A 15,402-nucleotide genomic window follows, 5' to 3' on the forward strand; every position below is an offset into this window, starting at 1 on the left:
GTACTACTTTGGATTGAAGGGGAGGGATTCCATTTTGAAGGGGAGGAAAGCCTCACTGCAAGTAGAAACAGGAATACATCAGAGAGAGAGAGAGAATTAAGATTCTAGTGCATCCTTCTTTTTGCTGTGCTAGTTTCTATTCGTAGGATTTATTTTGTTTTTACATAGGCAGAATATTCAAAACAGGCATCCCACACCCACAATAAGCTATACCACCTCATTCTGTTGCCTGTGTAAGGTGGTCAGAGAGGACCTAAGTGCAATATTGTGCTTTCTTTCCATCACAACACTTCTACATAACTTTGGTGAAATAGGAACCTGTGAAAAAATGTGTGTCACATTTAAAGCATACCTGTGAAGCCACCTTAATCACTTTGCAGATTCCCCCCCCACACACACACACACTTTTCTTGCCTTTCCTTTTCTTTCACGAAGGCAGTCCTTTTGGAGAAAGTATAGACCAATGTACTCCGGTGAAAGAAAGCAGACTTGACATCTGATATAGTGATTTCTATTAACTGTTGCCCCCGAGCTATTTTGTATGGGAACATTCACCACGTCCTCCACAGAGAACATCACAGCAACTGTGTGAATTATGAATACGTTATAAAACGGGCTACTAAATAATTCATCTCTGTTTGCCCATTCAGTGCCAAATTCCCATTCCAGTCAACATACTGCATGTTGTGTGCCGGGGTGTAGGGGTGTGGAGACAACGGTTGTTGCTACAGATGGTTGTGCCATATGTCCAGGGAGCCAGCTGAAGGGGGCTCAGTTTTACTGGCGCCAAATTGTCATTGCACAGCTGCACGATTCCAAGGGTCACCTGTAGCCAAGCCCCCGTAGAGATGCTGTTCAGAAAGAGTACAAATAAACCCACAGAGATCCTAAGCACAAGTGGCCAGAGGTTAGTCACCAATCAGAAAGGGTTTGAGTGCACAAAGACAAAGATTAATTGCTGTTTGTTCAGAGGCATGCCAGAAAAAAATAAGGGCTTGCTTTTCCGCAGAGACGCTTTCTCTTGATAGCTGGTCAATTTGAATGGAAAGATAGAGTGTATGTCTCTTGCTGTGCGAATGGAGACAGTAAATGCAACCCTACTGTCCTGAAGAACTGAGGTATAAAATTCCAACCACAGAGCCTTCTTGAAATCTCGATGCCTTATGTGACAGCTCACAAGTAATGAGTTATGTCTAGTGTTCAGTCAAATTTCAAATGCTTTCATCCTTGCCTAATCTCCCAGCATGATACAAATCCTTATCCTGCCAGCCCATAATTCATGCCAAGGAAAGTCCACTCAGTCAGTTCTCTTCAGTTACTCATGCCATTCTCTTAAGCACCATTTTCAATCTTCTTGGTTAGATTAGAACTGAGTGTTATATTCTGTTGCTATTAGAAGGGACCTGTACTTTGCTCCTTAACTTCTTTGTGTTTCAAAGTTTATAACGTATGGTGGCTTTTTATAAAGCCCGAGCAACTGGCATCCAGATGTTACAGGAGAAAAGTAAGCATTTCTTTAAACTATGCGATGCAAAGGAGAAAAATTCAATAGGTTTTCATTTTTAAGTTTACATTCATTTCATTTTCTGTTAGTTTGAATTGCATTAGCCCATTCGTTGGCTTGTTAATTGGTTCATTCATTTCTTCCATTGATTTCAAGGGAAGGCCCAGCCAGTCTTCTGCTGCCTGTAGCTTTGGTGTTTTCTAATAAAATAGCACGGAATATTCAGGCACTACAATCTCGCCCCAGGAAATCAGACCCTAACAAATTTCTGACAGAGAAGACAAAGGGTCCCTATTGTAAAGGCAATTAAAATGTGCACACACACAGCCTAGTTGCAATCAAAATGAAACAGATTGTTCCATTCTTTCAGTTTCACTGTCCTCTCTCTCTCTTTCCCCCTTTCCATGACCTATACATAGAGCTTTAGCCTATGCCTTCAGTGCAAAACAATGCCCCCAACACAAAGCAATTAAAACTAATCAATCACTCTGTGTTCAAGGCAGCTCCCATTTGAAGGGGTTCGTTTCATTGATATATTCATAATTGCTTGAAATGGAAGGTATGGAGGGTTTGAGACTTGCCCGGGAGGGAGACCTCACTATATCAATAGATGTTGAGGCTTGGGATAGGAGCTGGAGAAAGGCCCCTCTAAACACAATTTTGTGAGAATTCAAGAGGCCTCACTAAAAATCTTGTGGCATTGGCATTGGACTCCAGTGAGGCTCTCTCACATCCACCAGACGTCTTCCTAGCAGTGCTGGAGAGGGCTTGGGGGCATTGGAACCCTGGTACACCTCTGGTGGGACTGTGATAACATTTGGCAATTTGGGGTCTGGGTTTTTGAGCAAATCTCTGGTATCACTTTCCAATGTCTGAGTCCGGATTCTTTTTTAGCTCTGTTGTCTTTGGAGAGTCATACTAATCCAATGGTCCACCACAACGACCTGGTATCCTTGCTTTTGATGGCCGTATGTTTGGAAGCAGCCAGCAAATGGAAGGGTGAGTCAGGCCCTTCTAGAGAGGGGTGGTGGTCCCAAGTCTGGGACATTGCTCTCTCTGAACATTTTACGTATTATTGGAGGATTGTATATGGTATGGCAAAACATAATAATTTCGATAGTATGACTTTGGTTGTCTTCGCCCTCCTTCTACTCATGCTGGGCTCTGGAGGGGATGTTTCTTTTAATGCTTCTCCCTTTTGGATTTTATTTTTGAATTGCATATTACTGCTTGTGATGGAAGAGGGTTGATTTACTGACTCATGATGACATGCCTTCATTCGACTGATTTGTATATACTCTGTGTTCTTTTTCAAAAACTTCTCTATAAAAAGATAAATAAAAAAATGAAACAATCAATTTTCATTTCATTGTCATTTATTCAAATGCCCATTAATTTCTACTTTAAAAGAGGAGGGTTTTTTTCATTCATTTAGTTTCTCATTCATTTTTTAAACAAATGCATGCCCTTAATGCTGGTCTTACTGGCAGTAAGTACCATTGAACCCAATGGAGCTTACTTCTGAGTAGACATATACTGGATTACAGCCTTAGTCCACAAAGCTTTGAATTTCCTTTGTAAGCCTACAGAGGATTTGAATGTATTTTTTCTCTCCCTTTTTTGTACAGCACCTAGCAATCGGGGCTTGTAAAACAAACCAGGAGACAGCTGATAAATGCAGGATCTTTATAACAAAAATTACCTGTCTTAGTGAAAAAAGAAAAAAATTTAGGATGGTATTAACTCCTTGAAAGCTCTCTCCATTGGAAGGATATTCAATATGTAGACCCTAGTTTTGTTGCCTAATCGAGGCTCTGGACTGTCTTGAAAAATTACCATTAGCAAATCTTTCAGCTTCCTGATCTATGCCCTTCGTATAATACAAATCTCTTTAAGTGTCTTCATGGTCTATTGCTCTTAATGGAGGTCATGCATATGGTGGTGCAGGCTGTGTTAATAAAGATGATATTAATATTGGAGGAGAGCCTGGCTGGGAGTCCAGAGTCTGTGTGTTCAAATCCCCGCTTGTGTCTCCTGGGTGTCAAGGGCCAGCTAAAGATCACCCCCACAGTGAGTGGCTCAGGGATTATGTGCCTGCCACCTGTGCAGCAGTGGGCAAGCTGCATAGTCCCAAGGAGCTCAGTTGCCCTCCAGCTGGCAGTTGTGGACAAGGAAGGGTCTGGCTTGTGCAGCTGTGGAATGCTGAGCAGGCCCTGGCCAGCTGGGGAGGACAAGCCTCAGAGGGAGGAAATGGTAAGCCACCTCTGAATACCGCTTACCATGAAAATCCTATTCATTGGGTCGCCATAAGTCGGGATCGACTTGAAGGCAGTCCATTTCCATTTAATAATGGAAAGCACAAAACCCAGCACTTTTAAAAACCAACAAGAACTGAAGTGTATGGTAATATTGTAGCCTTTTGGGCAATTTAAAAGATAACATACTACTTTTAACCCTACTTGGGACTAGGTCTTTTTGAACTCAACAGGATTCACAGTGCAATCTTATCCATATCTACTCAGAGGTAAGTGTCACTGAGTCCAATGGAGCTTACTCCCAGGTAAGTGGGTATATGATTATCACAACTCTACTTCTGAGCTGACATGCATAAAATTGCAACTGTTAAAATATTTAGGGGCTGGATACAGACTAAGTCAGTTGCACTCTGTTTCCATTGAGATCAATGGCTCTTACGTTGGCCATGGCTAGACAAGCACACAAGACAAACACAGGTTTTCCAGTTTATTTGAAAAGTGGTGTTAACTTTTCTGGGGTCTGGAGGAGGGCTCGTAAGAAAAATTACTTGGGGGTTAGATACAGCCTGCAGGCAATGGTTTAGCCACCCCTAGATTAGAGTACCAGATTAGGATCAGGGAGGTGTAGTTCAAATCCTTGCTCAGTCATGTAGCCCACTGTGTGACCTTGGTCCAGCTGCTTTCTCTTAGCCTAACCTACCTCAGACAATTGTGAAGATAAAATAGGAAGAGAGCATCTACACTACCCTGAGATCTGCCTTGAGGAAGAATGGGATGAAAGTGTAAATAATTAACAATATTTGTATAATAATGGCATCTCTCAATTTCATATGACATAAGAATCACCTTGCTGAATCAGAACAAGATCCATATGATATAAAATCACTAATAATTAATCCTGCTCATTCAGCTAAGATTTGATTTTAAAAGATGAGGCTCAACAAAAAGGTATTGGCAATGGTTTGCAAGGCCCTACAATCAGCTGATTGTCAGAGTTTGCAAACTACCACATAGACACAGAACTATGCAAGTCCCAACAATCAGCTGATTGTCCATGTGGGCAAAATGAGCCAGCTGACATTGTGATATCACGAGACTGACAGGTGGCTGACCCCTCCCACCTTTCAAACTTGGCCCGCTTGTGTGAGCCAGTTACCCACCCCTGGTTTAAATTATAGGGTTTAAAATTTCAAGTGGCAGTCTTGCTAACTGCAGGACAATGTGAAATCTCTGCCTATGCAAAACAATATACAATTCCCGCCCCCCAAATGCTTTGCTCACCTTGACCATGAGGCTAACAGCTACTGAAGAATAGGAGTTTGGTCTGAGGCACCAGGATCAGTGAGTAAGGTTTTGTTGTTCTTCCTTGGAATCTCTGCCAGTCTATTGGCACTTTAGGGCAGCTTTCAGAAATGGGGCTTATTGTGTTAGTTTAATGGATTAAACTGGTAGCGCTTCGGTCCCAATTTCTAAAATTCCTTTCACACTGCAGGACCTGTTGCATTAAGGACCTATAGCTTTTTCAGATGATATACCAGCATTTTGTGCAAATATCTCACATGGTTGCAATTAACATCTTGTTTTCATCCCTCATCCATTATACTCATGCACACTGTAGTTCCCCACTGTGTAGGAGTTCTAAGATCTCATCCTGTCACCATACAACCCTTCTCCCTTTAGCATCTGACTTAATATATATATATATAGACACAGGGGTGTGTGGGGAAATCCTGCTGCTATCTGCGCCTAAGCCAGAATATGGTACAATTTTAATCAGGAAAAAAAAGTCCACACACCTAAAGGGCGGGAGTGCACTGCATGCTGGGATGCCTGTCAGATAAGCGGCTGCAGCAAGCGAAAAACCCTCAAGATTTTCCGGGTCCCCAACCTTGCAAACAGATTATTTCTGGTATTATTTATAATGAAAATTAGTGTTAAACTTGCACAATGTTCCACAAGATTTCCAGAACTAGCTTGTACGTCGTGTGAAAGTTCAAATATAGTGCACAAATTGCTAGATAAGAAATTGTCAGAATAATGGAATAAAGTGCAGTGTGAAAGCTGCCTAGGTTTCCCCTTGATCTAAGATGTGAATTGAATAAGGGTAAGGGGTGATGGCAGTCTACCAGCTCCCTTGCAAGGTTGGTTTGGTTTTGGTCAGCCTTGACAAGGGGGGGAAGCATCATGTGTGCTTGCCAGTATACTTAGATTTGGGGTAAACCTGAGTAGTCCTGGTGTAATCAAGAACCAAACCTTTACACACCCCATCCTCCTCCCTTGCAAACATAATGTGAATATTTAAGCACCCCAGCTTTGCATGTAGCACCTAATTAAACTGTAAAGTGTCTTACTTTGGTTCAGAAGAGATTCCTGCTGTCACAGTTGCTTCTCTGATGAAGGAAAGGTTGTGTGGCCTCCACCTATTCTGGTTCTTCCCTTATCCTGCTCCTTTGCAATGGAAAGAAATTTGAAACCATCCAACCTAAACATCAGCATTAGGGAGCTGAATGTCTCCCCCCCCCCAACACCTTCTTTGGCTTGTTGTTGATGCCTGGTTTATACTGCGTCAGACTCCTTGCCATCTAATTCAGTAATTATCTACACTGACTGACAGTCTTTTCTGAGCCCTACCTTGAATAAAGTCCAGAGAGAAAATAAACAGATACATTTTTACTGAATAAACTGCACAGTCGGGAACACTGTATAACTTGAGGAGAAATAAACAGTGACTTTTGTCTTTCTTAAGTCAGGTCTTTTTCATACCCAGAAGACATTCAACAACTAATCATATACATGGGGAAAACTCCCTCATAAGTACACAGTCAATCAGAGGATGTCCTACCTTAGTGAAGATCATGCCACTGTGCCTGGTTGCTAAGCAACACCTCCACTCATCTCCCTCTTGGCTAGTTTACTTTAATTGTAAACAGAGTTAACCCCTAGGTTACTAACTGAATGATCCCTGCTGTTGTACTTCCAACACCTGGAGCTGCCAGGGATTGGATTTGGGACCTTTTCCAGGCTCAGTGAGTAAGTTTAGTCTTTTCATTTCTGGGGGTTTGGGATACAAAGCAAGGTAGCTTTTGGACAGCACAAATCTATTGGAGGCTGTGGTTAATCTCTCAGATAATCCTTCATTTATCTTCAGTTGTGCTTTCCACATACTGCACACTTTTATTCAGTTTCATGGTGTGCTATAAATAACAGTATTTGTCATTGCACGGTTATCAGCTCTCATTAAAGAAAATATACTTAGGGATGGTTCATAATTCTTCCCCATACAGGCAAACAGCTGCTACCCTTTGCAGCTCTGTCCAGGCCTTCAATCACATGATGAAATATCAGTGGCAACCTTGCTGTACAACCGGTATTCTGTGATGATAGCACTCCATTCAGTTGCCTTGTGCAGAGCCGGTCTGGTTTTGTATAAAACTGCTGTGGCTATACCTTGTTTCTCCACATGATTTCAGGCATACACATTGCTCAGAAGGGGTTAGTTATGTTTAGAGATGGGCAAATCTGCCCATTTCAGTTTATCTCTATTTCTCATTTTTCCAGTCTTAAAATTCAGTTCTGCACAATTCCAGTTTGTGATTTCTTTTTAAGTCTTCATAAAAATGCATTGGTATTTTAGTGCAAATTTCTCCTAATATTGTGTGCAGTTTTGCCAAATTATTTTTAAGTGAGCACTGAATCAAATTCTCTTCCATTCCTCCTTATGTGTAGGAAGAACCACCACTGACATCAGAGAGGGAGGAGGGTGAGTCCATCATGCCCCCTCCTGTGAGGATTCTAACTGCCATCAGGTCAGCTGTCTGAGTGAAGAACTGTGGCAGAAATTGCCCTGTCCTTCCGGCCTGGATGTTGTCACCAGCTCTGCTCCTGGATCTGATATGGGGGAGAGGGGGAGAGTGCTTCAGGGGAGGGACTGCTTTTTATCATTTGTATCATTAAGACCTTTGCTTGAGCTTGCTTTCTCCTCCTCCCTCCCATTCCTTTTTCCTTGTGTGTTGTGCCTTTTTAGGTTGTGAGCCTGAGGGCAGGGTCCATCCTTGAAATGATTTTTGTAAGCCATTTGACAGCTCCTTTGGATAAAGGACAAGGTATAAATGCTGTAAATACATACATAAAAATAGGGGGAAATAATTGTGTGGACCAACCTCTCAAGTGGACTCATTTTCAAGATGTTTTTAACAGCAAATTTTCTAGATCCATTTCAGTCGGGATTCAGGCCTGGTTTTGGTAAGCAAACTGTCTTGGTTGCCCTGTACGATGACCTGTATCAGGAGAAAGGCAGGGGGAGTGTGAGTCTGTTGATCCTCCTTGATCTTTCAGCAGCTTTCAATACCATCAAATCTTTCTGGGATGACTGTCTGAGTTGAGTGCTGTGGGCACCACATTGCAGTGGTTCTATTTCTGCTTTGATGGATGACTCCAGAGTAGGGGTGGAAAGATCTGTCAGTTTCTCATTTTTCCAATATTCAGTTCTCTACATTTCTAAGCAATCTGTGATTTTTTTTAAAAAAATCCTCATGAAAATTCTCCACCATTTGAGTGCAAATTTCTCCAAATAAACACATTTTTGTAGGCAGTTTTGAGAAAGGTACACAGTTTTGCAAGCCATTCCTCATCATCTCATGCCTTTTTGCATGTTATTTTCACTTATATATTCATTTTTGTGCACACTTTCCCCTAATATATGCATTTTTGTATATGTTGTTTAGTTGGCGAACTGTATCCCAAAATCCTAATAAATGAGAATTTCAAAAGGCTGTGTTTCGGTTCTCATATTGTTTCAGATATTGCAAATTTGATAAATTCTGCTTCAAATGTAAGCTATATCGAAATTCTCATCCATCCCTACTTCACAGTGGTGCTCAGGGAGCATTCTCCAGTATGGGGTCCAACAGGGGACAGTTCTGTCACCCATGTTGTTTAACATCTACATGAAACTTCTGAGTGAGGTCATCTGGAGTTTTGGAGTGTGTTGTCATCAGTATGCTGATGACATACAGCTCTATTTCTCCTTTTCATCTTCTGCAGGTGAGGCAGTGGATGTGCTGAATCAGTGCTCGGTTGTGATAATGGACTGGATGGAGGCCAATAAACTGAAAGCTTGATCCAGACAAGACTGAGATGCTGGTGGTGGGTGGTTCCTCTGACAGGGTGTGTGGTGTGTGGCCTGCTCTAGATGGGGGTCATGTTACCTCCGAGGGAGCGGGTTCATAGTTTGTGGTTTTTACTGGATCCATTGCTGTCGAGGCATAGCAACCTCAGTAGCACAGTGTGCCTTCCATCAGCTTAGGCTGGTGGCCCAACTACAATTCAACAACAGAAAGTGGCTAGCATGTAAAACCGAGGGAATAGGAGGAAGGAAAACCAAAATGCTAGAAAAATAAGTATTTATTTGTAATCCAAGCCCAACGCATTTCAGCCTTTGTATATTTAGGCTTTCATCAGGGGAATAAAGGCTGGCAAGAAGTATCTTCCAATAAGCAGACTGCTTTAGCAAACTACTTCTTGCCAGCCTTTATTCCCCTGATGAAGGCCTAAATATACAAAGGCTGAAATGCGTTGGGCTTGGATTACAAATAAATACTTATTTTTCTAGCATTTTGGTTTTCCTTCCTCCTATTCCCCCAGCTATGATTCAGTCTGGTCAGAGATAACCTGGCTACAATAATCTGTGACAAGTGGTTGGAGGGAGGTGCCCAGAATGACAAAACAAAAAGATAAAAAGTCACAATTTTATTCTGTTTTTGCAGTTAAAATGTGTAAAAAAGCCCAACGCGTTTCGGCTAATCAAATCTAGCCTTCATCAGGGGCTGAAAGAGATGGATATACATTGAAATTACTTAACATGCTATTCAAAATTGTAACTTACAGGTTTGGTTTTTTTGGGGAGGGAGAACAAACGTTTTTCTGTCATTATGTTATAATTACTCACATGCTTCTTCCAATTTTTTCAAAATAATGATAACGTTGGTCTTGTTCAGAGGAATACACGTAGTCAGTAACACATTTGTCAGGCTGAGTCTGGTAAGTGTGTTTATTGAGAGCTGCCGAGAAAGATATAGTTTATCTCAAATAGTTTCAGCTGGAATTCGCAATTGTTAAGTAGCTGCTGACTCTCATTCCTTAGGGATCCTGTTACAATTACGTGTAGGTTTGCAGAGTGAAAAATAGTCCTGAATGGTCTCGTTAGAGTTTAAAATCGCTTAGTGAGTGTAATCGCTTTTATGTTGGATTTAATATACGCGCTTCCTTTGAAAGAGAGAAAACTGTAAACACACATTCCATGGTTTTTTCATTAGTCAAAACATTGATAAAAGAAAGCAAACAAGCGTTTGTATGTATGTCGAAAGTTGCAGAGCGAGATGTAGTCTGTCTCTGATGTTGCCTGCAAGAGTATGCATTGATTATTATGACCTCTCATTTCTTAGGGATCTCGTTGTAATTGCGTATAGATTCATAGAGTGAACTTTAGTATATGCCAAATGATCTCAGTTGCAGATCAGATTGGATGGATGATTGCAGTCACCCTTATCTTAATGACGTTATTCCAATTCTATATATTTATAACAAGGGAAGAAGATCCAAGTCTTCATTCAGTCCACCTGGAGAAAGAGTGTCTAATTTAAGAATCCATGCAATTTCACTCCTCTGAAGTGTATTTGAATTGAGTCCACATATTTTTTCTAAGCCCCAAAACTGAAAATCTTTGTGAGTATGGTTAAAATCCAAAAAATGATTTACTAGTGGCGCACTTCTCCTCTTGCATCTGATGTTACTTAAATGCTCTCCAATTCTTACTTTAAGAGGTCTGCTTGTCTGGCCAATATATATTTTTGGACAACTACATTGTATGATGTAGACTACATGCGATGTATTGCATGTGGTAAGATGCATGAGAGGATATGTTTGATGGTTTGTGGGATTGGTAAATTGAGCTCTTTTTGAGGTATATTTACAGTACACACAATGGGCGCACGGATAATGTCCGGTAGGTCCTGTTGAATTCGAAAACAACCTAGATGAATTGTCTCTAAAGGTACTCCTTACTAGAATATCCTGAATGTTTTTAGTCCTCTTAAAGGAGACCATGGGCTTATCAGAGCAGCCAGGAATCTGTTGTATCAAGTGCCAGTATTTTTGGATGCTTCTCTGAAGCCTATTAGTGATGTTGTTATATGTTAGGTTACAGTGTAACCGTCCTGAGGTCATGCGTGGCGTAGGGTGCAAGAGATCCTGGCGTTTTTGATGTAGAGCCTTCTGGTAGTTGTTTTCCACCACTTGCTTTGGATAGCCCCTTCTGTATTAGCTGTTGTTTGAGGGACCCAGAGTGATGTATAAAGTCTTTGTGTGAAGTACAGTTTCATTTTATTCGAAGGAATTGGCTGTACGGGAGATTTTGTCTGAGCGGTCTGGGGTGTGAACTGTCATGGGGCTACCTTTGAAAATGGTTTGGAAGCTTCAGTAAGTGCAGAATATGGCTGCCCAATTGTTGACAGGTTCAAGGGGAACAGAGCATATAACACCAATCCTGTTCCAGTTACACTGGCTGCCTCTATGCTTCTGAGCGCAATACAAAGTGCTTGTTTTGACATTTAAAGCTCTTTTATGGCTCAGGACCCCAACAACTTCTGGAACGCCTTTCCTAATATGAACCTACCTGGACCCTTAGATCTTCTTCTGAGGCTTTTCTCCTGGTACCCCCTCTGAGGGAGGCTCAGGGCCTTTTCAGTTGTGGCTCCCCATCTGTGGAATGTGCCCCTCAGTGAAGTCCACCTGGCACCTTCACTGACATCTTTTTGGTTCCAGATAAAGACTTGCCTTTTCCCCCCAGGCATTTGATAGACTGAGATGATGTTGTTTGTATTACTGTGCTGCCAAAACTTTCTGTGGCTGTATGAGGGTGGTGGTTGTTTCATTATTTTGTTTTATGGTATGATATATTTATTTTAGCTTTGAACAATGTAGTTAGTTGCTTTGAAAACCTTTGGGTAACAAGTGACTAGTAAATCTAATTATTATTATTATTTAATAATTTATAATGTATACTATTTGGTATATGCATTCCCATGAGATTCTTCTTTAAGCAGAGTATTACAATCAATGGGAGTGGAAATTTTCCTAAACTGTACCCTATATTACATAGAAAGAAATGTTAAATTGTCTGGTGCTTGCCAAGAGTACAATTTTTTAAAAATTGTTGTGCTCTGCTTATCTTAACAGCTGTAATTTATACTAAGTCTTGGCTGTACAAGGGAGACCAATGTAATATAATGGCTATTTGAAATATTAGTAATAATAGTGCTTCTGTAGTCCAGACCTTGACTTATTTCATCAAAAACCTATTATTTTATGATATAAAATACATCATTCAGGCCAGACAATGGCCAGTTCTACAGGAGATTCTTAAACAGTGGCAGAGCTAGTTGTTGTACAGCAACTTCTGTAATTCATATGACAGCCCCTCTCCTCCCCCATGCAAAAGACCAGCACTTTGGAGGGAGTAATGTGAAGTAGTGGAGAGAAGGAGACAGTGTGGTATAGTGGACTAGAACCTGGGAGATCAGGGTTCAAATCCCCACTCAACCACAAAGTTCATTGGGTGACCTTGGGCCAGTTGCAGGCTGCCAGCCTAACCCACTCACAGGGTTGTTGTGAGGATAAAATGGGAAGAGGAACAACTGTGGATGCCACCAGCTCTTTCGGGAAAAGGTGGACTATAAATGTAATGTAATGTAATGAATTAAAACAATTAAATACACACACACTTCTCTGCTCCAGAGTTGCCTCCCAGAGCCTCTTTCCATCCACAGAGTTAGAACATCAGAACACAGAGGAAGCTGCCTTACACCGACTCAGACCATTGAGCCATGTGGCTCAGTACTGTTTACACTGACTAGCAGTGGCTCATCAGGGTTCCAGACAGGAGTATTCCCCAATCCTTCCTGGACATGGCAAGGACTGAACCTGGGACTGTTTGCATGTAAAGCATGCGTTCTGTCACTGAGCTGCGGCCCTTTCCTCAAAGAGCTTTGCGGGATCACACCAAAGCTCCTTCATATCCAGCATCCTGCTTCTTACGGGGCTGACCGGGTGCCTCCAGGAAGTCCACAAGCAGCTCAGGAAGATGACAGTCCTCTTCTGTTGTTGCTACCCAGCATGCTGTCTCTGAACCTGAAGGCTGCAAGTCACTAACATGCCTAGCAGCCATTGATGGACTTACCTGCTGACTTTGTCTAAATGCCATCGCTCTTTTGAGGCCCTGTAATCAGAATGAGTACCCTTTCATTCCATGGATCCGTGCAAGCAACCCTGTGATCTTAGGGTAAAGAGCGGAGTATAAATCTCAAAAAATAAACACAAAAATCACTACATCTTATGGCAGGGAATTCCATAAATGAAGTATGCACTGTGTTAAGTGCTTCCTTTTGTCTGTCATGAGCATACCACTGGATGACCGTGAGTTAGAGTGCTAACATTTGGGTTCTAAATGTGTGTTCCTGAAACCATTTGTTTTGGGTGGAGAAGAGAATTCAAGACTGAGAAACACATAGTTGCCTTTAATGTCTATTTCAGCACTAGATTGTTACATTTCTCTCAATTGTGTGACACAGACTTACACGATGCATGCATGTTTAAATAGAAATGTTCTTGTGTGCTTTGAGGTGTTTGCTTGCCTCAAGTACAGAAAAGGCCTAAAGGAGAGACCAGCTAAAATGTTCCTTTCTGGCAACAAATAAAATTAAAATTAAAATAAGGCAATCAGCAAGGCATAGCATGCATCGTTTAAGACCTGCTCACAGGAACAGTCAGATGTGCTCCCCACCCACAAGCATTTTAATTAAAGTACCGCATTTCAAATAGGTTGTTATTTGAAAGCCAGACTGGCTGTTCGGTGGCAGAATGGCTCACAGCCACATGGTTGCAAAGCAGTGGGCAGACGATAGGCTTTGCAGCAGTCAAGTAGGGGGCAAGAGGGACTTCTCCGTGCCATCACTTTCCCCCCTGCAATCCTTTCCCCAGATGGTTTTCTCCAGCTACACAAGAAACATTAATCTCTAAATGTGTGTGTGTGTGTGGGGGGAAATTGCAGGGGGAAAGTGATGAGTGGGGGAAGAGTGGTCACCACCTCCCACCAAACACTTCTCTGCTGCAAATCATAACCTGCCCCTGACATTTTGCAGCTGTTTGGTGCAAGCCATATCAGGAGAGCTGAATCTGCTCCTACAGTTTATTTATTTATTATTACATTTTATACCATGTATATCCTGATCCACATCCACAGATCTCTTGGTGTGTTAACAATAAAATGCTTTAAAACCAAACCAACTCCTAACACACCACTGTACAGTGAAAACACAACAGAAACAGCTGAACTCCTAGGCCAGAATGTACAGGGAGAGGTGCTCCCTTAGGTATTTAGGTCCAAGTTGTTCAGGGCTTTATACATCATCTGTAGAACCTTGAATTCAGTTCAGAAACATACTGGCAGCCAGTGCAACATTTAAGAACCAGAGTAATGTGATGCCAGCTGGTGGCCCTACTCAAAAATGGGCTGCCACCTTTTGCACTAGCTGCAGTTTCAAAGTTGTCCTCAAAGGGAACTCTACATAAAGCGTACTACAGTCATCCAAATGGAAGGTATTCGGAGGAACGTGACTCACTGTGTTCATGATATCCCTTTCAAGAAATAGTGCACCAGCCAGAGCTGAGCAAGGAGACCTGTGTTTTCTGTGATAATCATATCCAGGATTACCCCGGACTACATACCTTCTCCAACAAGAGCAGTGAAACCCTATCAAGAACAGGTCAGTCCCTGAATTCCCTGATGCAGAAACTGCCAGTCCGCAGCATCTCCATCTGCTCAGGATTCAGCTTCAGTTTATTCACTCTCACCTGAACCATGACAGTGGTCAGAACCTGCACAGACTTACGTGACTCAGATCTCAAGGAGAAATAGAGCTGAGTGCTATCTGCATATTGATAGTATCAAACTCTGAATCCTCAGATGACCTCACCCAGTGACTTCATATCAAACAAAGTTTTTTTTAAAGATGTTTTAAAAGATGTTTTGTTTGATCATGATTTTAAAGATGTTTTGTTCTAATTTTTTTTGGTTTTGTTTAAAAGATGTTTTTAAGAGTTTTTAGTGTTTTTGTTTGCTGCCCTGGGCTCTTTCTGGGAGGAAGGGTGGGATATAAGTCTAATAAATAAATAATAAATAAAAATAATACAGATGTTAAATAAATGCCCTGAATCAAATATGTCTCTTTTCTTCAAAGCTGCAAATCTGGGAGTGGGGGGCATGTACCTCCAGAAAACTCAGTTTAGAAAACAATGAAGAACATGTATGTGAACATTTTATTGTTGATAGGGAAGAAAGACATGAGGATGAAGTTTGCCAGAAAGCAAAGGACTTTCCTACCCTGAAAGAAGCGATGGGCTTTGTTTTTGGACCTCAGAAGTTATAGAATGATTTCTAGACTGTTGTATTCTCAGGAAATGTAATGGAACTAGCTTCGGCTATTGTATTTCATTATGATAGTGCTAATCTCTCTGCAGTTTCCAGAACTTTAAATGGCAGCTCTTTTATTTGCCCAACAATGTCTCATTTATTCAAGGGCAAACAGT

At 41.5% G+C, this 15,402-nt stretch overlaps 1 long non-coding RNA gene across 1 annotated transcript; it reads right to left on the reverse strand.

The window, feature by feature from the left end:
* Positions 1-87: 87 nt before the first annotated feature.
* LOC133375682 (uncharacterized) lies at positions 88-9,795 on the reverse strand. Its single transcript, XR_009760301.1, has 4 exons — positions 9,707-9,795; positions 7,920-8,036; positions 6,111-6,207; positions 88-2,827 (listed from the first exon to the last, which is right to left on the reverse strand). It is a non-coding gene; the product is annotated as an uncharacterized LOC133375682 (long non-coding RNA).
* Between the last annotated feature and the right edge of the window lie 5,607 nt (positions 9,796-15,402).

This window comes from Rhineura floridana, chromosome 1 (genome assembly GCF_030035675.1).
Source record: "Rhineura floridana isolate rRhiFlo1 chromosome 1, rRhiFlo1.hap2, whole genome shotgun sequence".
Lineage (NCBI taxonomy): Eukaryota > Metazoa > Chordata > Lepidosauria > Squamata > Rhineuridae > Rhineura > Rhineura floridana.